Source organism: Neovison vison, chromosome 4 (genome assembly GCF_020171115.1).
Source record: "Neovison vison isolate M4711 chromosome 4, ASM_NN_V1, whole genome shotgun sequence".
Taxonomy (NCBI): Eukaryota; Metazoa; Chordata; class Mammalia; order Carnivora; family Mustelidae; genus Neogale; species Neogale vison.
In genome coordinates, this window is record NC_058094.1 from 56,707,222 (window position 1) to 56,731,324 (window position 24,103).

Below are 24,103 nucleotides of genomic sequence, written 5' to 3' on the forward strand. Positions count from 1 at the left end.
GCTCTTTCTACTATACCATGCTATTATTTTTGAGAAATTTGAGCTTTATGATACACAATGAGTTAATAAACTGACTTTTTTAAAAAGATTTATTTATTTATTTTAGAGAGAGAGACACAGGGACAAGTGGGGGAGAGGGGCAGAGGGAGATAATCTCAAGCAGATTCCCTGATGAGCATGAAGTCCAACACAGTGGGATGCCATGACTGTGACATCATGACCTGAGCTGAAATCAAGAGTCACCCTTAATGAACTGAGTCACCCAGGCACCCTGTTAATAAGGGTTTTAAATAAAAAATTGTGTGGGCTGCCTGGGTGGCTCAGTCAGTTAAGTGTTTACCTTCAACTCAGGTCATGATCTCAGGGTCTGGAGATTGAGCCCTACATCAGGCTCTCTGCTCAAAAGGGAGTCTGCTTCTCATTCTCCCTTTCCTTCTGCCCCTCACCCTGCTTGTTCTTTCTCTCTAACAAGCAAATATATATATATATATATATATATTTTTTTTTTTTTTAGTGAGCTTAGTTAAGTGCCTGGTCTTCCATCTTCAAAACCTGCTTCAAAACAGTTAAGTTGCAAATCTGTGGGGGATTTTCTCAGAACCACAAATGCAGTCATGATTGAAACTTGGCAACATTATTCACCATTAATATTTAGTTTGCCCACATTGCGACTAGGTTGTTGATCAGTCCCTAGGTAGAGATGAAAATACGCATAATAGCAGAGAATAATTCAAGGGGATCCGAAGAACTGGGAATCCTACACTGCAAGCCGTCAGTCCTGTGTGCCATAAAGCAAATTCAGGAAAACTGACTGTAGGCAGTTAGCAAAAAGATTATAGGATGGAATCTTGGGATGTTAGACTGTAGGCAGAAAACATCAACAAATATAAGTTAAAATCAAGAAATATTAGATGGTAGGCCGTGAGTACCAAGTGTCATTAAGTACTGACAAAGTAGGGTTTCCTCTGAATCTCATTTCACAAAGGGTCCTAGTTGAAACCTGCTGTTGCTTAGTATGTAATGAAATCAGAAAATGAGAATTTTAACCAGTCCTATCATCAGGAGCTTAGCTGATCATTATTGATTGTTGAGATTCAAAAGAACCCGTCTGTAGTTGTTAGTCTACACAATGTAGCCAGAATTAAGCCATTACTTGATTGAGGCCAGGGACTATATTATTTGTTTTTATTCAGTTGTCCTTGCTCTGCTCTAGCATATAAGGGTTGCTTAAACTGCATGTTGGATTGAACTGATGTCTTCAGCAGCTATAATAATAGGGATAATTACACATTAAATACACACCAAATTCCTGTTTTGGGAGAACAATATCCATAAAGAGACTGTATTGCAAAACTTGATTCACTAATTTGGAATTCATATAGTAAAAAATCAAATTATAAATTACTCATAGTTTCCAAAATCTAGAAAATGAGAAAGTTAAAAAGGATAGTTACAGCTATAATCTATGTTATTTCTTAAACATATAATGAATATTATGGGAATAAATGACTACTTAATTCTGAGGAGCAAACATGATGATTGATCATATCTATGCCAAAGAACATATAAGCCTTTTAAAAGCAAAATGGAAAAATTCATATCCAGGTATGTTTAGAAGTTTAAAATGTGTTATTCTTTGTATGTTTTCAAATAAAATTCAGGTTGTGTGACTATAATCTTAAACAGTGCTAATAGCTGCCCGGCTAGCTCAGTCGGTAGAGCATGAGACTCTTAAACAGTGCTAATACTCAATGGAATTTCTGTGTTAGTGGTTTTTTTCTTAATTGCAATATAAAATAGTCAAAGTGTTATATATGCCAAAAACCAACATCTCAGCATATTGAACAAGAACTCAGAACAGGGTTTCCAAGACAGCTTAGGTTTCCATCAAAGCTGCACCACTTATTAAGTACATAAACTTAAACTACTAAACCTCTCTGAGTCTCAGTTTGCTCACTTTAAAATGAGCATGCAACATCTCTCTCCCAGAGATGCTGTTAAGATGAAAAGAAATAATATATTTGGTATATTTCTGACACAGTAGAAACTTAAGGAAAGAACAATTATTATTTTATACTGAGTCATTATTTTTTTACCTTAAAAGTATATTTCAATTTAAGGAATTAGTAAAATTATTATAGAGCCACCACGTATAAACATTACTGTATATTAAAATCTCATTATTTTCCTGAATCATGTGTTTAAATGTTTCCTTACTATGAAACAACAAGTCCATTAAGGGAGGTCTATAGACTTTTTTAAAGAAACAAACTTGTCAGGGAGCACCTGGGTGGCTCAGTGGGTTAAGCCTCTGCCTTCAGCTCAGGTCATGATCTTAGGGTCCTGGGATCGAGTCCCACATCGGGCTAACTGCTCAGCGGGGAGCCTGTCTCCCCCACTCTCTCTGCTTGCCTCTCTGCCTACTTGTGATCTCTGACTGTCGAATAAATACATTAAAAAAAAAACTTGTCAGGGTGCCTGGGTGGCTCAGTGGGTTAAGCCGCTGCCTTCAGCACAGGTCATGATCTCAGGGTCCTGGGATCGAGTCCCGCATCGGGCTCTCTGCTCAGCGGGGAGCCTGCTTCCCTTCCTCTCACTCTGCCTGCCTCTGCCTACTTGTGATCTCTCGCTGTCAAATAAATAAATAAAATCTTTAAAAAAAAAAAAACTTGTCAGATTACCAAGAAATAATCATAATTTAATAAAAAATTACTTTTGATAGAGTAGAAGTGCCGTGATTATTTTGTACTTATTTTCAAATGGAAAGTTCTAGAACTTACTCTCTGGTTACTTGGAGGTTTAACACTGGTAAGTAGATGTTAACACCACACTGATTTAATCTAGCAGTGAGATGTTAAGGGATAGATAAAGGCCAATAAAACTATCAGGTCAGAACTTGTTTCTCAAGCCAGATGTAGTAACATAGAGGACAGTATAGTATTAGTACAGTATTTAGAAGGGAGAGAGACAGCAATTGATTCTATGTAAGTATGTGAGTACAGTTGTGATGGAGTCCTGCGAAGAAAAGAACGTAGGTCAATAAGAACGAGGTTAAGATAGGAAAAGGGCAGAATATCCACACATACACAACACACACACACAAAGGTGTCAATACCTAGCTGATTTTTTTTTTAAAGATTTTATTTATTTGTTTGACAGAGAAAGCATAAGCAGGGGAAGCAGCAGGCTGAGGGAGAGGGAGAAGTAGGCTCCCTATTGAGCAGTGAGCTCTATGTGGAGCTTGATTCCGGGACCCTGGGCTCATGACCTGCTCCGAAGGACCAACGGAGCCACCCAGGCATCTCTAGCGGCTCCTTCTTGATCGCGGCTAGTAAGTTACACTTGAGTGATCTGCCTGACCTACTTTCCCTATGAGAGGTTCTGAGAACACACTATCAATAAATAAACAAAATAGACATTTTGTTGTTGTACAGGTTGATTCATTTGGCTTCTGTTGGTTTCTGTAGGGTGGAGTTGGCCCCTCTGGCATAAGGAACTACATGATATACTCAGAGCTCTCCATAGGGATCAGTTTACGTATGTGTCCATGAGCCTTCTACAGATGACAGAGGAAGAATGGGGCCAGACGGTGTACATAGAAATTAAGTTTGGACATATTAAATAAATCCACAAACTACTAGAAGAATTTTCATGAAAAGCCCTTAAGAAGGCTAGCATACAACAATCAGCTTGAGCTGGGAAAATATACAGATTCCTGCTCTTTCTCTCAGGACAGATGTATCTATGGGCATACGGCTGGTGGAAACACTGAAATCTAACCCATAAGTGGTGTTACTCAGTCTTGCTTCCATGGGACAGTTTCAGTAGGTTTGGGAGACATTTTGTGTAAGCTGTAAATACTAACTTAAATTGATGCCTGTTCTGCATTTCTGTAACAGGTGCTATTCTAAATGTAATTCCATTAATTTCATTTAACTTAAAAAAAAAGTTAGAATCCTAGAAGAAGTTCTATTCATAAGGTGCTGAGAAAGCAATGAGCAATTGAATTATTCTCCAGAAAATGGTCAGAAAGTTGATGACAAAGGTGTAAGTCACTAAAAAGTCACTAGAAACATTTGGTGCCAGCAGTTGCCAAAAGAAGAAACTTGTGGTAACTGCTTTCACTGGGAATCCCTATGAACAAGAATCACCATGTTACCCAACTGTGTTTACTGAGACAAAGAAGTGGCTGTAGGAAGCATTAAGAAGAGCCAGCAGTTTGATAATAATACCCTCCCATTTAAAACACTCAAAGCTGCATGCTGTTCATACATAAAGTTCAGTACTTAAAATGGGCCACATGGCTTTCAGGCTCTGCCAGTCCCCAAAGTTTCACTTTTCCCTATTACACACTGAATTCCAGTTTTGCTAGTTTTTGTTCAGTTCTTAGAAAGCCCTAAATTCCTTCCTTCCCTTGCCAGGGTCAGGTGCATGCTGTCCCTTGACCTTGAAAGCTCTTCCTCCACCCTTCCTTGCTCCCCCCACCTCTGATCCCGTTATGTCCTTTCTTTCTCAATATCATCTTCGATATCACGTGTTCTCAAAAAGCCCTCTGCACCTGATCCACTAGAAGAGGGAAGGCTCCTTTGACATATATCCTCATGAGTCCTATACATTTTCACATTTCAGGATCCATATAAATTTCAGGATTTAAAATAATTGTAAATACACATACATTTGTCTCCTTACTTGTCTAATGTGAACTTTTCTCACCAAATTGTGTGTGGGCACTTTATCATATTCAGCAATGTGTTCCATGTACTTACCTTAGTGTCTGGCAAGGTCTTATAAACCTGTGCCTGATATATGGTAGATAAGTGAATGACTGAATAAATGCATAATGAACTCCCATGAATGAACATTAGGACCGTGTTAGACTGATAAATCTGTAAGTGATTCAGCGATGACATACAGGTAAAAAGTGAAAATTACTATTTTCTTTTCTTTCTGGAGAATTTCTTTAACCATTCTTTAAGGGTAGGTAGCCTGGGGACAAATTCTTATAGTTTTTCTGCATCTGAGAGTGAATTCATTACTGAAGATATTTTTGCTGAATATAGACTTCAGAACTGATAGTTCTTTTCTTTGAGCACTTGAAAAATGATGCGTACTTCCATCTGACTCCAGAGTTCCAGATCAGAAATCTGTTGTTACTCAAACCTTTGTTTTCCTCTGGGCAATCCTAGATTCCTCTAGATATCTAGGATATGCCATTTCTTTCTAACTGCATTCATTATTTTTCTTTGCTTTTGGTTTCCAGAAGTTTACTTACTTACTATGGATTCCTTTGGGTTCATTCTGTTTGGATTTTACTCAACATCTTGAATCTAAATCATTTAGGCACTTAACCAAATTTTGAAAAATTTCAGCCATTGGTTCTTTGAGTAATTTTTCAGCTTCATGCTCTTTTTTCCCTCTCCTCTGGAATTCTGGCAACATGGATGCTAGATCTTTTGATATTGGTCTATTGGTCACCAAAGCTCTTTGCATGTTTACTGTTCAGACTAAGTAATTTCTTTTCTTTATTTTTTTTTAAAGTCTATTTATTTATTTGGGAGAGAGAGCAAGTGTGTATGTGTGAGTGGGGGAGGCGCAGAGGGAGAGAGAGAATCCTCAAGCAGATTCCCTGTGATCATGGAGACTGATGGAGGGCTCAATACCAGGACTCTGAGATCACAACCTTACTTGAAATCAAGAGGCAGATGCTCAACTGACTCAGACACCCAGTTTAGGCAATTTCTATTGTCCTATCATTAAGTTCATGATTCTTTCCTCTGTCATCTCCAATCTGGTCCAGTATATTTTATTTCATGTTTACAAAAATAATAATAATAATAATTACCTTTCTACAAGTTCCATAGTTTCACTTTTTTTTTAATACATTCCATTTTTTGCTGAGATTTTTCTATTTTTTTCATTCATTATACAAGAGTTCATCATTGCTCCCTGAAGCAAATTTATGATTGCTACTTTCAAAACTTTGCCAAATAACTCCAGTATCTGAGTTGGATTATCAGTACTGGCATCTACTGATTGTCTTTTCTCATTCAAGCTGAAATTGTTTTGGTTCACGGGATGATTTTTGATTTTTGATTCTGTTCTAGGTATATAGGATATGTTGTAAGATCCTGGGCCTATTTAACCTTCTTTTTCAGCCAACTGTCAGCCTGTTTTTAGCTGTACCACAAAGGTCCAGGAGTAATGAAACCATATATGGATGTTCATCTTCTTACTGGGTCCCATTGACCCTATTCCTGAAAAAATAGAGCATGACATTGCACTACCTTCTTGCTGCTGAATGGGTATAGAAACTCAGCTCCCTTGTGATCCCCACTAAGGGAAGCAGAGTGCCCACTAGCACTACCTCATACCACCTCATGTTGTCTCATCACTGACATGGTGGAGAGGGCAGTGGGGATGGAGGTCCATGCCTCCCTGGGCCTCACTGACACGAAAAAATGAAGAAGCAGGATACTGATTGGCATCAACTTGCCCTGCCTTATACTATCTTCTTGCTGCCTTGTTGATGAAAGTTCAGCTCTTTGCCTGGTTCAAATAAGAACAATCTGGTAGGGTAATCAGAGCAGTATCTGTTGCTGCCAAGGGGTGGGGTGGAACTTTGGCTCTGTGTTTAATCCTCCTGATACCAGGAGGCAGTGGGAAGAGTTTTTCCATTGTTATTTAAATGGAACAAAGCAGATATTGTTTACTAATCTACCTGGCTACCCATTTTCTTCTCCTTTGGCTAGATGGAGCAGACTTTTCTTAGATATTCTTTGTCTGCATCTTTTGGTGGTTCCAGTTTGCAAGTCCTGGTTCTTCATACTGGCCATATAGCAAGGCAAAACAAACGAACAAAAAGAAACCAAGGGAATTTGTTATATTTTCATTCTTCAATTCCATGGTCCTTAGTCCATCTCTTTCTTTATATATCTCAGTCTTCCTATGCTGACTCGTTGTATTATGTTCAAGTTTTTAAGTAATGAGGAGGAAGACTAGAGGAGAGGCTATTTTATTTCAGCCCAAACTGGAGGTCTCTTAAAATTATTATTTTAAGATATTCTTTGGTTATATTATTATTATATTTTTCCATTAGGACATTTGGTGAAGTTGTAGGATTAAGAACCACAGAAAGCAGTTTTATTGTGATCTAACCTCAGATTTCTGACCATAAACAAGGCCTAGAAAAAAGTGATTTCTAAAAAGAAAATAAGTTTAAAAGTTGCCTTGTTTCTATTGTTGCCTTGTTTTCTATTCCTTGTTTCTTGCCTCAATTTCTTGGTTAATTTCATATTCATTAAGTAATGTACTTTAGTAATTATATATTTTTACTCAACACATATTCAGTTTTACTTTATACATTACACACCAACCACTGTATTGTTCCAAAGCCCAAGAAGATAGAGAATTAAATAAAAAAATTAAAATATAAAAATAAATGAATTAATACATCAAAGGAACATTATGCTGGGATGCCTGGGTGACTCAGTTAAGTGTCCAACTCTTGATTTTGGCTCAAGTCATTATCTCAGAGTTAGAGACTGAACCCTACCTCAGGCTCCATGCTGGGTGTGGAAAAAGAAGTCTCTCCTTTTCCCTCTGCCCTTTCCTCCCCGCCCCCCTCTCTCTCTCTCTTTCTCTCTCTCTTACAAACAAGCAAAAAACTATGCTAAGATCTCATGTTAAGTGTTCTGAAAATAAAATAAAATTTTTTAAAATGCTTAATAGGAAAAGTAGGTTGCTAAGTAATTGAGGCAAGCATTCCAATTGCTCAACTCCTTAGTAACATGTATAAGGAAACAAATTACCAGTCTTATATTTTCCAAGTTGTTTTTATTATAATAAAATATTCTTTGTCATAAAAGCAGTGTGAACAGTAAAACTGACATTTTCTCAACCATCATGCTGAGTAGGGGGATATGGTATATAATCCCATATTATATCTTTGACAGCTGTAGAAATTGCAAATTCTCTGCCCCGTGTGAGAATTCTCACCTCCTATCAAGAATCAAATGGAGGGCCCCTGGGTGGCTAAGTTGGTTAAGCATCTGCCTTCAGCTCAGGTCATGATCCTGGGGTCCTGGGATCAAGACCAACATCAAGCACCCTGCTCAGCAGGGATCCTACTTCTTCTCCCTCTACTGCTCCCCCTGCTTGTGCTTTCTCTTATGGTCTCTCCCACTCTGTAGCAAATAAATAAATAAAATCTTAAAAAACAAACAAAAAAACTTTGAGTTAAAAACAAAATCAAATGACATTCCTTTTCTTATGTTCCTAGAAAAGGATTTTTCTATCTTTTCTATCCCTGTCTACACATATATTTCTTTAAAAAGTTGATTTAATAGATTCACCCATAAGCAGGTAAGAAACAAGATTTTCATTGTAGACAAGAAAGATACCCTGAGACTTTCAGATTTGAAAGATTTACATAGAGCAGTGTTTGATGTCACTTCCAGTATAATTTGATTTTTTTAAAATATTTTATTTATTTATTTGACAGACAGAGATCACAAGTAGGCAGAGAGGCAGGGGCAAGTAGGCTCCCCGCTGAGCAGAGAGCCCAATGCAGGGCTTGATTCCAGGATCCTGAGATCATGACCTGAGCAGAAGGCATAGGCTTAACCCACTGAGCCACCCAGGTGTTCCCCCTTGTAATATGATCTTTCTGTATGGGTTTGGAAGCACTATCTTTCTGTATGGGTTTGGAACTGCTTAGCCAGTAGGTAAAGGTAGCTATAGCTGAGCAGCTCCAAAGAAATCAGGCTTATTATATAATCACAAATTATATGTTCAAGAAGAGCTCTATACTAACTCCATATGTATATTTATATGTATGTATGCATATATTCCCTACACACATTTGCTTACATATAAAGCTACATATATCCATCTGTATCTGTACATCTTTCTCTCTATTTATCTATCTAGATAGACATAGACAGATCCTTAAATATGCAATGCAATATAGTGGCATTATATATATTTTATATAATCACATAGAAGCTGTCAGTATTGATGATCTATATCCATAAGCAGCTTTTTCTTTTTTTCTTTAAAGAATGTATGCTCTTGCCAGGTTAAATTAGCAAACCATTAGTTGTTAAGGTTTTAAAAAACAGAAATAAACTTGAAATTTTATATAGCAAATTAACTCCTTATTAGCAGAAGTATTCTATATTGCATAATAATGAAACTAAGCTTGTGCTAGGAATCAGCAATGTGAGTATTAATTCTTTCATTACCACTCATGACTGTAGGCAAGTTAGAAAATCTCCCAGAGTGTCACATTTCTCATTTGGAAATGGTTTTTGTGGGTATGTAACAGAATAAATTATCTCTACAATCCTTTCCAGCTCTCAAGTTTTTCAAAATATAAACTTTAAAATTTGCATACTAATTCTTTAGAGACACTAGAAATGAAATATTGCTCAAATCCATCAAAACAAGCAAATCATCTATTTAGGAATAGGGAGAATGAGTGTTTAACATTATCTCACCTAGTATATATTTTTTCTTGGAATCAATAACGTTGACAATAATACTCTTCCTTGGTCCCAGCCTTCTAAGACGGCCGCAGCTGTGCCTTCTCTGAGCCCTCTCCACTGTGGTGGGTGGCCTGCTGTTTTTGCGTTAGGAGACCTCAGAGAGGCTCTTGCTAATACTTAAGACTTATCTCTCAAACTTGAGCCTTATCTCTCTAATGAATGCCTGTTCACCCTCAGAGCCAAATGCCCAGGGAGAACCAAACCTCTTGATCCTTGCTTTATGAACATCTACTTATTGGATCTCAGGGTCAGAAGCTCTGTGATATAGTCACTCTCGTCTTGTACTCTCTCCAGGAAATCTAGGGTTCAAACAGCCTCTGCGGCCACTAACTGCTATGGTGATAGATGGCCTCAAGCTGGTTTGACTGTTCCAGACTTCAGGTATGTGAATTCCTCTAAGTCTGGACTTGCAGCTTCACTGCTCTGAAGCCGCCATGTCCTTCCATCTCTCTAGGCAGCACATCATTAATGAGCTGCTTTCCCAACACCTTGGCTTCCATGTACTCTAGACCTCTTTCTGCTAGTCCAGGCAAGGCCCAGAGAGAACTACCATAGCCCTTCGTGCCCTTCCATAGCACCGATTCTAGTCTCACTTCTTTCAGTAAGAACAGAAAATGCATCTAAAAGCCATGCATTATACTCTTCTTACTACACCATGATATACTGGTCCAGTGCTGGGGTACTTTTCTCCTGAGCAGGACATGCATTAACCTCCATTCATGAGATGATCAGATACTGTCCATTGCCCTCTGAAAGGAATCTGAATGTATAGCTTATCCAGAACTACTTTTTAACTCTTATGTGAGAGTAGGATTTTAAAGAAATTCAAGGAAATGGTTAGGTAACAGCCCTAAAGAAAGGGAGATATGTGTTAGATATGGGTTAAGGTAAGAGAGATGAAAATTGGCAGTTTTCTCCTCTAAATGTACTAGTTTTAATATATCCTATTCTGGAGATGACCACTCATTGAATGAGGTTTTGGGTTTTTCTGCTTTTTTGTTTGTTTGTTTGTTTGTGTTTTTTTTTTTAATCTATACTCTTAAAATTTGAAAAAAAAATGTTATATTTAATATTATATTGATTTTTTGAGTTTATGCTTAATGCAAAACTACCACTTTATATCTAATTGGTTAAATAAATTATATACAAAAATAAATAGTGTAGAACTGAAGGACATAGCAATTATTTCTCCTCCAGGGAAATGTCCATTGCTTCTGACAAACACAAAACAAAGCTGGGGTGAACTGTAATATAAAATGCAAGGGAGAATATAGCACTGAACAGTCCTGAGACTTCTCAAAAGAATCAGAGAGTCGGCCATTTACTATGAAGTCATTTACTGAAGACAGACAATGATTCAAGATACCAATGAGTTACCTGGATACTTTAGGGTATTTTAAACACTCATGACTAACAGTGAATAAACATCAAGTATCAATAAATAGTATTTAAATGCCAAAATGTTGTGGATGTTGGGACTAGAGCAGTCATGGTCGCGGAGAGCAGAACAGGTGCATATGTGGAATAAAACCCAGTCTTGATTACTATGTTTCTGAATAATGTTTGCTAAATTTCATTTAATGTTTTTCTAAATTAATATTCATGGGTAAGATTGGTCTGGATTTCTCTTTGTCTTTATTTGTTTGTTTGTTTTTGGGGGGCTAGCAGGGGGCTATGTAGCAGATGGAGTGGGTGTTTTATCTCTGTTTGTCACCTTCATAAAAAAGTTGGAAGCTCTCTTCTTTTTTCTGTGCTCTTGAGAATTTTAAATAGCTTTGAAATTAGTCTTTTTTTTAATAAATTACCCTGGGAAACGGTCCATTTTTGGGGCATAGCTCTTTGATCCATCTGTTACTCTGATGGCTTAGATTATCTGCTCAGATTATCTATCTGTTCTGTCATTGGTGGTGGCAGTTTATATTTTCCTAAAAAAGAAAAAAGTTACATATCACCCAGGTTTTCAAACACAGAAATGGAGAAATGGAGAATGGAGAAAATTAGTCTCACATGATTTAGTTAACATCCTTATTTCTGTGATTATTGCTGTTATCAGTGTGTATGCATGTATTTGCATGCTATCGATTTTTACCTTTTTAGTTTTACCTTTTTAGTCAAAAAATTTATAAATATTATCATCTTGTTTTTTTCTCCCAAAATGGATCATCGATTTATTAGGTCTACTAATGTATTTACTATAACTTATTTATTTTCTGTCCACATGTATTGCTTTTCAGCTTTTCTTATCTTAATTTTGTAATTTCTAATTTATTGAGTTGGATAATTACCTCATCTGTTTTCACTCTTTTCCCTCCATTAATATGAGTATCTTAGACCATGAGTTTTCTTCCTAAAAAGCTTTGACTTTATTCTGTAAGTTTAAAGGAGATTTTATTATTTTCCATGTGTTACTTACACATCCACATGCAAATAACTGGTATACATACTATTTGTATATATGATATGTATATAACATGATATATTTTAAAATGTATAAAACATAATTATATATATATTTAAAATCTCAAAATGGGCAAAAATTATTCACAAACATTTAAACAAAGATACATTATTAGGTGATGTAATATTGTGATTTATAATAAGAAATACTTATTTGTTCTGACTCCCTGTTCCAGGCACAGAGCTCCTAAAATCCTTGGAATTTCCTAATTGAAGAGAGCAATAAAAGTATCTTTTATTATGTTAATGAGGTGACTTTTGGAAGCTCTAGGTAATCTAAGGATGGAGACTGGTTGTCAGGGGAACCAACCATGTGATTAGTGGGTTGGACTTTCAGGCTCGTTCCCCACCCTCACCTCCAGAGAGGGGAGAGAGGGGCTGGATGTTGAGTTCAACAACCAAGGGTCAATGATTTAATCAGCCATGCCTGTATAATGAAGCTGCTATAAAACCCCAATAGAATGGGGTTTTCAGAGAGTCTAGGTTGAACACATAGAAATATGAGAAAGTGGGGCACCCAGAGAACCCTGCCAGGGTGCAGGGTTGCAATGGCACCTGGTTCCAGGTGTACTAAAAAGACAAGATTTGGGTCCTCACACTGATGAAATACAATGGTAGAGAAATGAGTGGTGTTGAAACAAGAAAGGAATTTATTTCAGTGAGGTCAACACTGGGAAAACAGCAGACTGCCATCTCAAAGACTGTCTCCAAATGCTGACTATACTTCAAGTTTTATATAAGGAAAATGTGGGGAACAGATGGATGTGTCTGTGCAGATAGACAGGAAAGGTCAGCTTGATCACTGTCATGGAGTCAGTTAGGGGTAAAACTTGCTGGTTCGGGGCAGTCCTTATTGCTTGAGGGGGTAGTTTTGGTTCCCATCCGGGTATGCTTTGCCCTCAGGGACTTCTGCCTAAGCCAAGAGATTAACTGAAAAGAAGAACGCAACTAGAAAGTTGGACATCAAAATGGAAGCAACAGAAGTCCTCTTTCAACCCTTTTACTGTAATTTGCCCTATGCATCTTTTTCATCTAGATGTTCCTAAATTATATCTCTTTACAAACCAGTAATATAGTAAGTAAAATGTTTCTCTGAGTTCTGAGAGCTGCTCTAGCAAATTAGAACCAGAGGAGGGAATCCTGGGAACATCCTATCTACAGCTGGTTTGTCAGAAGCACAGGTAACAACCTGACCTTGCATTTGACCTCTGAAGTGGGGGTAGGGGGAAGATTTACAGGACTGAGCCCTTAACCTGTGGCATCTGATGCTATCTCCAGGTAGATAATGTCAGGATGAAAGTCTTGGTCCTGTTGAACAAAAACACACATCAGAACTAATAAGTACATGACAAGATGTTAAGCAAAGAAATGTAAATGAAACTACAAGATACCATTTCATACCAACTAGATGAGATTTCCGAATTAGGACTAATAATAGCAAACACTGGTGACAATGTGGAGAGAGAAAACATTTCATACATTTCTGGGAGAATGTAAGATAATATGGCCACTTTGGAAATAGTTTGGCAGTTTCTCAAAAAGTTAAATAAATAACCATAGGACCTGGCACTCTAGGACACATGAAAACATAAGTCCACACAAAGACTTGTGTTCACAGCAGCGCTATTCCTAACAGCCAAAAAGTGAAAACAACCTAAATGCCCATCAATTGATAAACAGACAAAATGTGGTATATCCGTATTAACAGAATACCATCAGCAATAAAAAGGAAGGAACTCTAAGCCCTACTATATTATGGATTAACTTCAGAAAACATTATTCTAAGTCTAAGAAATTAGACACAAAGGACTACATATTGTATGGTCCTATTTATATAAAATGTCCAACAAAGATAATTTTATAGAGATAAAAAGTAGATTAGTGGGTACTGGAGCTAGAGATGGTCATGGGGGTGGAAATGAGGATGGAGTATAAGTGGGCATAACTCTTTTTGGGGGAGATATAAAAATATTATGAAACTAATTTATAGTGATTATTACATCAGTCAATCAAGTTACTAAAAAGCATTGAAACTGTATGCTTGAAATGGTTTAATTCTATGATTTTACATCTCAATAAAATTGCTAAATATATATACACTATATATATATAGCTTTTTAGTTTACACATTATTACTTTTCATATCTTCCTATGTAATTTGTGTTTTCTTAAGTTGAATCAAAGGATGTAGGCTTCATTAGTTTGACTTTTTGAAGTTGATTTAAGTATTTTATAATATTATATGTGGCCAAATCTTGGCATTTTTCAGTGTACAAAAACTTGAAAATATACTATTTATTTTTAATATTATTTAGATTATTTATATATTTATTTTTGTTTTATAAATTAAATATAAAAGAAAAGGAAAACTTTAACTATCTTGTTACAAATGTGTTTATATTTCTTCTTGGGTTTTCTGATGACGCTATGGCTCTATGGCTATATCATTTTGTGCATGAACATTCTCTTTAATCTTCATCATAATCTTCATTATAAATTATATTATTTGTTATTTTTTCATTTAATTATTTTTGCCCTAGATTTAAGCCCTTGTGATTTAAAACTAACCTGATCGTTTGGTTTTTGTTCATTTACATATTCCTGGAATGACTATATCTTTTTTATATTTGGCTTTTCTGAGTTATTTTGTAATGTGTATATTTTCTATACAATACATTATTAGATTTTTTTTTCTTCTAATAGAGGGTCTTTTATTTTTAATGTTTGAGTAAGCCCATATACATTTATTTAAATGATATATATGTTTGGTTAAATATGTCTTTTATTTTTTCCCACTGCTTCTTTTTAATCTTTCACTATAGAAGCAATACTTGTTTACTTTTATGGAAGTTTGTGTTGTTTTCCTGAATATATGGAATGTTAATACATATTCTAGTGGTTTTCTTTATGACTCTTCCTTCTATATACTTAACTATCTAAATCTTCAGACAGGCTCAATAGAGCTCTTCATCTACTTAGGCCCTCACCGTTGCTTATTTTGTGTCAGTCAGAAGAGATTAGATTATACTGCAGTATAAAAGAATACAACCTTGCAGTGACTCATCACAACAAAGTTCATTTCTTGTTCAAAGTGCCCTACGGTTTGGGCATCTCTCCAAAGCAGCTGTTCACTATAGGCAGCTCAGAATCCCAGGCTGCTTCGGTCTCATGGCACCTACCTCTCAACACAATGCTCCCTGGTTCATTCTGCAGGAAATGAGAGCGTGGAAGAGCGTGCCTCAGGAATTCAGTATGTCAGCCCGGAAGTGACAGCAGTCATTTCTGTTGACATCCCTTTGGCAATAAACTTGGTCTGCGGAAAGAGAGGTTTTTTTGTAAGTATCAAGAAGAAGTAAGCAAAATACCTACTTGGTGATTTCAACTCTATTTTTTTTTATTTAGTGTCTATCTTTAAATCTTTAAATCATTCTCGTATGTATACTTTCATCACTTTGATACTTGATCATAAAATGAGTACTGATATAAACTATAAGAAAACTAGACTATTTATTTTATCTCCCACTTTCTGTCCCCTTCCAGTCTTATCTTTATGATTTATATGATTTCTACATAGTCAGAGATTATAAATTCCTCACTGTCTTTTGAAATGCAAGGTCTAAGTTTAAATCCCACAACTTCGTCACAGACATATTTAATACTTATAATATATGACTTGGTATTACTATTTTGCTCTTCCAATATAGAAGTACAATTAAAACACAATGAAACTGATTAGATTCTAATCCTATTGGAATTAGTTTTTTGACTTTATTGTCACTCTCCGTCTTATTTCCATAATCATATTGTAAGCTCTTTGCAGTGGGAAGAGAAGCAACTTATTTTTCTATAGCATCTAAGAAATAGAGAGGCACAAAAAAATTATTTTTAGAATTGTTTTATTTTATTTATTTATTTTTTAATTAACAACATGTTCAGTTTTGAATCTCCTTTCAGAGGGAATTCCTAAAGTTTTGGAGCAATACAGACTAAATACATCAGACTAATAATTGCAACAATTACACAAATATGATAAATGAAGGAGAATACGATTTCAAATTTAATTAGATTTTATCTTACAATCACTATATAGAATTGGAATGGGAATTGGAATATAAAATAACACATTTTGTTTTAAATCAATGCTTGCTAAACTTTCTCTTCTTCATATTTTGGCTTTTCAAACATACTATTCAAATTAAAAACTTGTTAAAATAAATACTTACAATAAAATGGTAGAAAGTATTAGATTGGATCAGAGCAATACTGCATAAGTCACATGATAGCAAATTCTCCTTACTAAGAAAATAGAAAGAAAAAAGTTATCCCATCGATCCCACTAGCTATTAATATTATATAACTTCATTATGTAGATATCATTATATATGCATGCATATGCACATATATATGTATATGTACAGATCCTAAAAGTAAATGAAACATATCCATTCAAATTATTATTTAAAAATATGAAATGTTGCTTGCCTACATTATTAAACTTCCCAATTTAATACACAAAATAGTACTTTTCAATATTATGCTGTCAGATAACATTAAACTTTACTAAGAACATTTAACATATCAGGTACCAAACATCCAAAACAGAATCCAAAGGATGTGAAATTTTATTCAACAATGTCCAATGTAACTTTGTAGGTTAAAAATAAAAATTCTGACTATTGAAATAGTGACAATGGAAAGTTTAGACATGCTAATGAATTGCAGAAAAGCTGTCTATATTATTACAACAAAATTCACCAAATCACCTATGAAAATAGAATTTCAAAGCCTTGGGGTGCCTGGGTGGCTCAGTGGGTTAAGCTGCTGCCTTTGGCTCAGGTCATGATCTCAGGGTCCTGGGATTGAGTCCCGGTTGGGCTCTCTGCTCAGCAGGGAGCCTGCTTCCCTCTCTCTCTCTCACTGCCTGCCTCTCCATCTACTTGTGATTTCTCTCTGTCAAATAAAATAAATAAAATCTTAAAAAAAAAAAAAAGAATTTCAAAGCCTTATACTGCCATTTATTTCAGTGATGAATGAAATTTTTTTCATAAGGAAATGAGATATCACAGGGCTTAAGTTTTAATATGACTTTTTATTGAAGTAAAATTTACATAAAGAGAAGAGGATCTATTTTGTCAGTGAACAGAGATTTCAACAAATTTTTAGATGTTGAAAGGAGCATCACAGTCAATTCTATAGATAGCCTTTAAAACATATCAGACACAGTTGAAGAAAATATTAATGGACTAGAAAATAATGGACAGAAGCACAGAGAAGCAAAATAAATGGAAAATAGGCAACCTCCCCCCCAATTAATATATGGCTTAGTATTGTGAAACTGTCTAACATGCATGTATTAGGAATCTTGGAATGAAAAGAGATAAAAGACAGAAATTTTTTTAAGATTTATTTATTTATTTGACAGACAGAAATCACAAGGAGGCAGTGAGGCAGGCAGAGAGAGAGGAGGAAGCAAGCTCCCCGCTGAGCAGAGAGCCCGATGCGGGGCTCGATCCCAGGACCCTGGGATCATGACCCGAGCCGAAGGCAGAGGCTTTAACCCACTGAGCCACCCAGATGCCACAGACAGAAATTTTATGGAAATAAATAATGTCAAAAAATTTTCAATACTATTTATGATGTCAATGTATATAATCAAGAATCTCTATAATATTAAAACAAGATCAGTAACACCATATTAACTTTTAACAAATTCAACATTCTATAAATAAATCAAATAGAAAATAATAAAAACAACTAAAAGGAAGAAAATTAAAAGAGAAAAATAAGACTAAATGCTGATATCTTAACAAAATTGATAAAAGACCAAAAAGCTGTAGAACAACATCAAAAATGTGTTTGCCCATTTTCTTCACTATGAACCAGCTTTCTATAGTGTCTAAAATGTCAGCCATAAATTTGGACAAATTGGCCCTTCAAATGAAACACATTTTCTTGTTTAATTAAATTTAGGACCATGATTCAGGCATTCTCACAACAGCAATTTTTAAACTATTTTTATCCCCTTTGAGATATTTTAATCTTTTTGGTTTATAAACCTATTTTATTTCTACTTCTCCTATTCGAGAGTATAAACCCACATAATTAAACTAACTTTTAAGTTGACATTTTAAATTTTATACTGTATCGTGTCCTCCCTGTACTATTTTTCTGAGCTCTACTTATCCGGGTCAGAAGTGTTCTCGAATTTACGTATCCATCCCTATAGTGCAGTATTTCTGTTTTAATGCTGACTTCGTTATTCTGAAACTTTTTAATCATGGTTTTTCTAATAAAATGCAAACTCTTTGAGAGAACAAATACTTCTGTTCATCATCTACCAAAATGCCAGGCACCGAGTCAGTGCCAGACAGCAAGCTGACAGTGTCCTTTGGTGCTTAGGGTGAGGTCAGAGACCCGCCCTACCCATCACAGTTCGGCCCTAAAGCACTGCCTTAACTACAACTTGCTGAAGCAGGAAAAGCACAGAGCATGGAGTAGACCTAGATAAATAGATTTGCCCTTAAGCTAGTTGCAGAAAGTTCTGATCTGATGCAATGTAGTGTAACTATGCAAATGAGGAAACTGATATTCACTGGTAGGTTGTCCCATTGATTGTTCTATTGAATTATCTAGCAATGATCAAGGTGACTCCCACCGGATTGTATTGTGCTTGAATCGTGTAAAACTGCTGTAAACAAATAAATGTAGCCTTAGCATTAGCTGCAACCCTCCTGATCCCATTCTTTGTGTCTCTTTCTTTCTCATTCTCACCGCCTAACTCAGGTCGTTCAGTCCAGGCTGGTTCTTGGCATAAGTGCTCAATAAATCTATGATTTTTAAACAAATGAATAAAGAAGAGTTAATCCAATCCCTACTTATTTTACACTTTTTAAATATTCAAATGACTGTGACTAATTGCCAATCCATATGCAGTGAGAGAGTCAATCTTCTTCCCAATGTATCTGATCAGAATTTCATGGAAGGGAATGCTATTCATTACCTAGCAGATTAAAGTTCATCTAATAAAGTAATGAAAGAAGAATGGTATGTACAATTAGTAAATAAAAGGACATGAATAGAGGCTCCTGCGTGGTTCAGTGGGTTGAAGCTTCTGCCTTTGGCTCAGGTCATGATCCCAAGGTCCTGGGGTCAAGCCCTGCATGGGGTTCTCTGCTCCGCGGGGAGCCTGCTTCCTCCTCTTTCTCTGCCTGCCTCTCTGCCTGCTTGTGATCTCTGTCTGTCAAATAAATAAATAAATAAAATCTTAAAAATAAGGTACATGAATATTCTGAAAGAGAAGTTCTATTATCTTTTCATAAACTGCTGCTGATCTATTGTAACACCATGAAGATCAACACGGTATCAATTTAGAAGGAAGAGAAATTAGTTGTAGGGTTGGTCTCACTTTGGGGCAAAACAATTTAAAAAAAACAGACTTCCCAATTTGCTGATTTGCCATCTGCATTTTTCTATTCATCCAGAGTGTCCCCACCCCCACCCCACATACAGCATCATGAAGAAAAAGTCACTTAAATGGGAAAAAAATGAAAAGCAAAATTTATTAAAACTAAAAACTCAGCATCTGATATCAGATCCCTTCCTGAAAGTTTCCTGACTTTGGGGCCCCAGGTCCTAGGTATAGCTTGTGGCCAACAGTTCAGTCCTTGTCCCCAGCCAGTGCTAGGTGGCCATCTTCAGAAGAACTCAGGAAGCTGGCAGAGTGTCCCCTACTTCTCCTGGTCCCAAGACAGTTGGGAATATGGGGAATTCCCTCTTGTAATATTCTCTTTTTGTAATTGGGAATATGAGAAATACCCTTTTGTAATTTTTCAAACTAGCGTCCCCTAAAGTCAACCTCTGGACTATGATTGCTGTGGGTTTGCTTGAACCTTTCATAAGGTTATCCATTCTTTCATGCACACAAAGAAAAGAAACATCTCCTATGTCCAGCTTACCCTTCTAGAAGTAGTTCAGTACCAATCACCTGGTCTGAGAACAGTTGATCATGGACTTCATGGGGCAGGATAGTTAATCCATTCTGATCCATGGAGAGACTAATGAACATGTCTAAATCTGCCAGGATAGGACATGATAGAGCCTAGATGTGAAACAGACCATGTCAGTCAAAGTTAGTACTCTAAGGGTTTATACTGTTTTGCTTCTCTCAGGAGATGAAGCTTAACCACACAGTCATAAAATATTAAAGGGATGGTAGAAACAAAATGATTTGTAAACAAAAGGCTGTAGAGGTCTCCATTCTTAGGGAGAACAGTATCTATAAATAAAAATTTGTGAAAATCTAATTTCAAAATAGTGCTTTTTAGATCTTCCTTTTAAGGATGAATTATTTCTAAGTTTCAAGATAGGAATACTTTTCTACTCCATTTGTAATCTATTTTGTATATTTACTCAAAATGTATTATCACTTATACAAAATTATCAAACAATTTTCTATCTGGTATTTGTGATAATAAGCTGTTTATCTCTTCACCTTCATAAAATGTATTATCTAGTTCCTGTCATATAAATTTGGGATCTTGACTTAGTTTACCAACTGACAACTGTCAATGAATGCAGTCAACCTGACACATGGGGTTATCTTTGAGACTGGGTCACTAGGTCAGATCATTCAGGTTCTATATTCTGAGGGAAATAGGGAATTTAACTATGTTGAACAGTGATCATATATCTGGATCTTTACTTTCACATAATTTATCTCTAATTTCTGAAATACATTGCAGAAATAATGACTTACCACAATGTAAAAAAGGAGACTGACATGTTCCCATTCTTCAGTATTATGAATGCAAAGTTTTTTGGGCTGTTGTTATTTTTGTTCCACAGTGACCTCGAAAACCTTGTGTTGAAGATGGCAGCCCCATGAGACTAAATGGACCTGGATCTACAAGTCTGTGTGTTTGTTTAGAGGAAAGTCCTAGGCCACCTAAATTGGACTTTCTAAGAAAGAAAAAAAAAATGTATGTAAATACTAAACTACTTGAGGTTTTCAGGGTTTGTTTATTGCCCCATTTCACAGTCCCAAATATTTTTTATTGAAACATACTTGACATAAACCTATTAGTTTCAGATATACAACACAATGATTTGGTATTTGTACATATTGTGAAACAATCACCCAATGAGTCTTGTTAAAATTCACCATCACATGAAATTGAAGTTTTTTTTTTCTTATGTTGAGAAATTTTAAGATCTATTTCTCTTAGTAACTTTCAAATATACAGTACAGTATTATTAACTACAGTCACCATATTGTACATTACATTCACAGGACTTACTGATTTTATAACTGGAAAGCTGTACCTTTTGACCACCTTCTCTCATTTTGCCCACCTTCCCCTCCTGCCTCTGGCAATCACGAATCTATTCTTTATATTTATAATTTTTTTCTAATTTGTTTGTTTTAGGTTACATATATATGGGAAACACATGGTATTTGTCTTTCTCTGTCTTAGTTATTTCACTTAGCATAATGCCCTTAAGTGTCATCTATGTTGTCCCAAATGACAAGATTTCCTTCTTTTTATGACTGAATAATATTAATTATATATTTATATATAGACACACACACACACACACACACATCTCATATTCTTTTTATCCATTCATCCATCAGTAAGACATTTAGGTTGCTTCCATACCTTGGTTATTGTAAATGATGCTGAAATGAACATGGGGTACATATATCTTTTTGAATTACGTTTTCATTCCTTTTGGATAAAAAAACAGCAGCAGAATTGCTGAGTCATATGACAGTTCTAATTTTTTGAGGGATCTCCATGTTTTCCATAAGTGGCTACACCAATTTACATTCTGACCAACAATGCACAAGAGTTCCCTATTTTCCACATTCTCACTAACACTTGTTATTTCTTGCCCTTTTGATAATAGCCATCCTAACAAGTGTGAGATGGCATCTCATTGTGCTTTTGATTTACATCTCCCTGATAATTAGTGAGTTGGAAACCTTTTTCCTGTATCTGTTAGCCATCTGTATGTCTTCTTTGGAAAACTGTGTATTCAGAATCTCTGTCCACTTTTTAATCAGATTATTTGGGGTTTTTATTTTTTGCTATTGAGTCATATGGGTTCATTATAGATTTTAAACATTAATCCCTTATCAGATAGATGATTTGTAAATATTTTCCCATTCTTTAGATTGCCTTCTATTTTGTTGATTTCCTTTGCTATGCAGAGGCTTTTCAGTTTGGTGTAGTCTCACTTGTTTATTTTTGCTTTTGTTGTCTTGCTTTTGTAACAAAACCAAAAAATCATTGCCAAGATGATTTCAAGGAGCTTACCATCTATGTTTTCTTGTAGAAGTTTTATGATTTCAGGCCTCATGTTCAAGTCTTTAATCCATCAACAGGTAATTTTTTTATGGCATAAGATGGCAATTCCATTTCATTGCTTTGCATATGGCTGTCCAGTTTTCCCAACACTAATTGTTGAAGAGACTTTCCTTTCCTCATTGTGTGTTCTTGGCTCCTTTACTCTAAATTAATTGGCCATGCATAAGTGGGTTCATCTCTTGGCTTTCTATTCTTTTCCATTGATCTCCATGTCTGTTTTTACTCCAGTACCATACTGTTTTGATCACTATAGCATTTTATTATAGTTTGAAATTAGGAAGTGTGATGCCTTCAGCTTTGTTCTTTTTCAAGATTGCTTTGACTTTACAGGTTTTTTTGTGGTTCCATACAATTTTTAAGATTGTTTGCTCTATTTCTATAAAAGATGTGCCTTTAGAATTTTGAGACAGGTTGCATTGAATCTGTAGATCACTTTGGGTCATATAGATATTTTAATACTAATTTAATAATGTTAATTCCTCTAACCCATAAGCATAGAATATCTTTCCATTGATTTTTATCTTCTTCGATGTCTTCCATCAGTGTCTCAGAATTTTCAGTGCACAGGTCTTTTGATTCCTTGGTTAAGTTTGTTCCTAGGTCTTTTACACTTTTTGATATAGTTGTAAACAAACTTTTTTTTTTAATTTATCTTTCTGATAGTTCATTATTAGTACTGCAGAAGCACAAAATATTTTTGTATTGATTTTACATCCTACAACTTTACTAAATTTATTAGTTCTAACAGTTTAATAAAATGAGTTTAATTAGTTTAATAATTTAATTAGTTTAATAAAACAAATTAAATAAAATAATAAAAATAATAAAGTTAATAAGTTTTATGGTGGAATTATTAGGGCTTCATATATGAAATATCATTCCATCTACAAATGGTGACAATTTAAATTTTTTCTTTCTGATTTGGATAACGTATTTATTCTTCTTGCCTAAACACTTGACCTGAGCTCAGATCTGGCCCTAGTGTCCACACCATGTTGGACTCCAAGTCTGACCAGCTTCTGCAGAGCCAGTGCCATCCCAGGCCCTACAAGCAATGCATTCCTTATGGTCCCTTCCATAGGGCACCATGGTTGTTGCCTATGTTGAGTCTGAGTCTGCTCTGAGTCTAAGGGGGTGAGTGAGCTTGTGGGCAATAGGACTTCTCAGTAGACCAGATCCAGTGGCTCAAGTGGAGGTTTAAGCAGCTAAGTGGAGACCAGCCCACTATTCCTAAGGAGGACCTTAACAAAGTCCCTGACCTGGAACTCAATCATATGGGATTCCGAATCCACCATGCCTTATTTAGCAACAGGAACCTTGGCAAAGGGTCTATCTGCCTGGCTTACAAGATCAACTCTGAGCACTTCCTGACCCACCATGTCATCCTTCTGACCCATCCACACGACCAAGGAAAAAGAGCAGGTATAGCTATGCTAGAAAGAAGAGATGAGATTTCTGTTTTACATGTATGCAATGTCCACATCACCCTGGAAAAATATGAAAATGTGGTCAAAGAGGTCTTGAGAAATTACCATAAGGAGAAGGATTCTGCCCATTGCATTGCAGACAGGAACATGACGGAGGTGGCCAGCATCTGCATGGGGCAGATGGAGCAGGATCAAAGGTAAGAGTTACCCTCAATAACCTCCTGAAGATCTCGCAGGGATAGACATCAGAAACAAGATGCATATCTGCTTTGTTAACATGGAAACCATTACTCTTTGTCATTGA

The 24,103-nt window shown here is 35.8% G+C and overlaps 1 pseudogene; it reads left to right on the forward strand.

Moving 5' to 3' along the window:
- Positions 1–1,532: 1,532 nt before the first annotated feature.
- On the forward strand, positions 1,533–24,103 carry LOC122905329 (annotated as a pseudogene).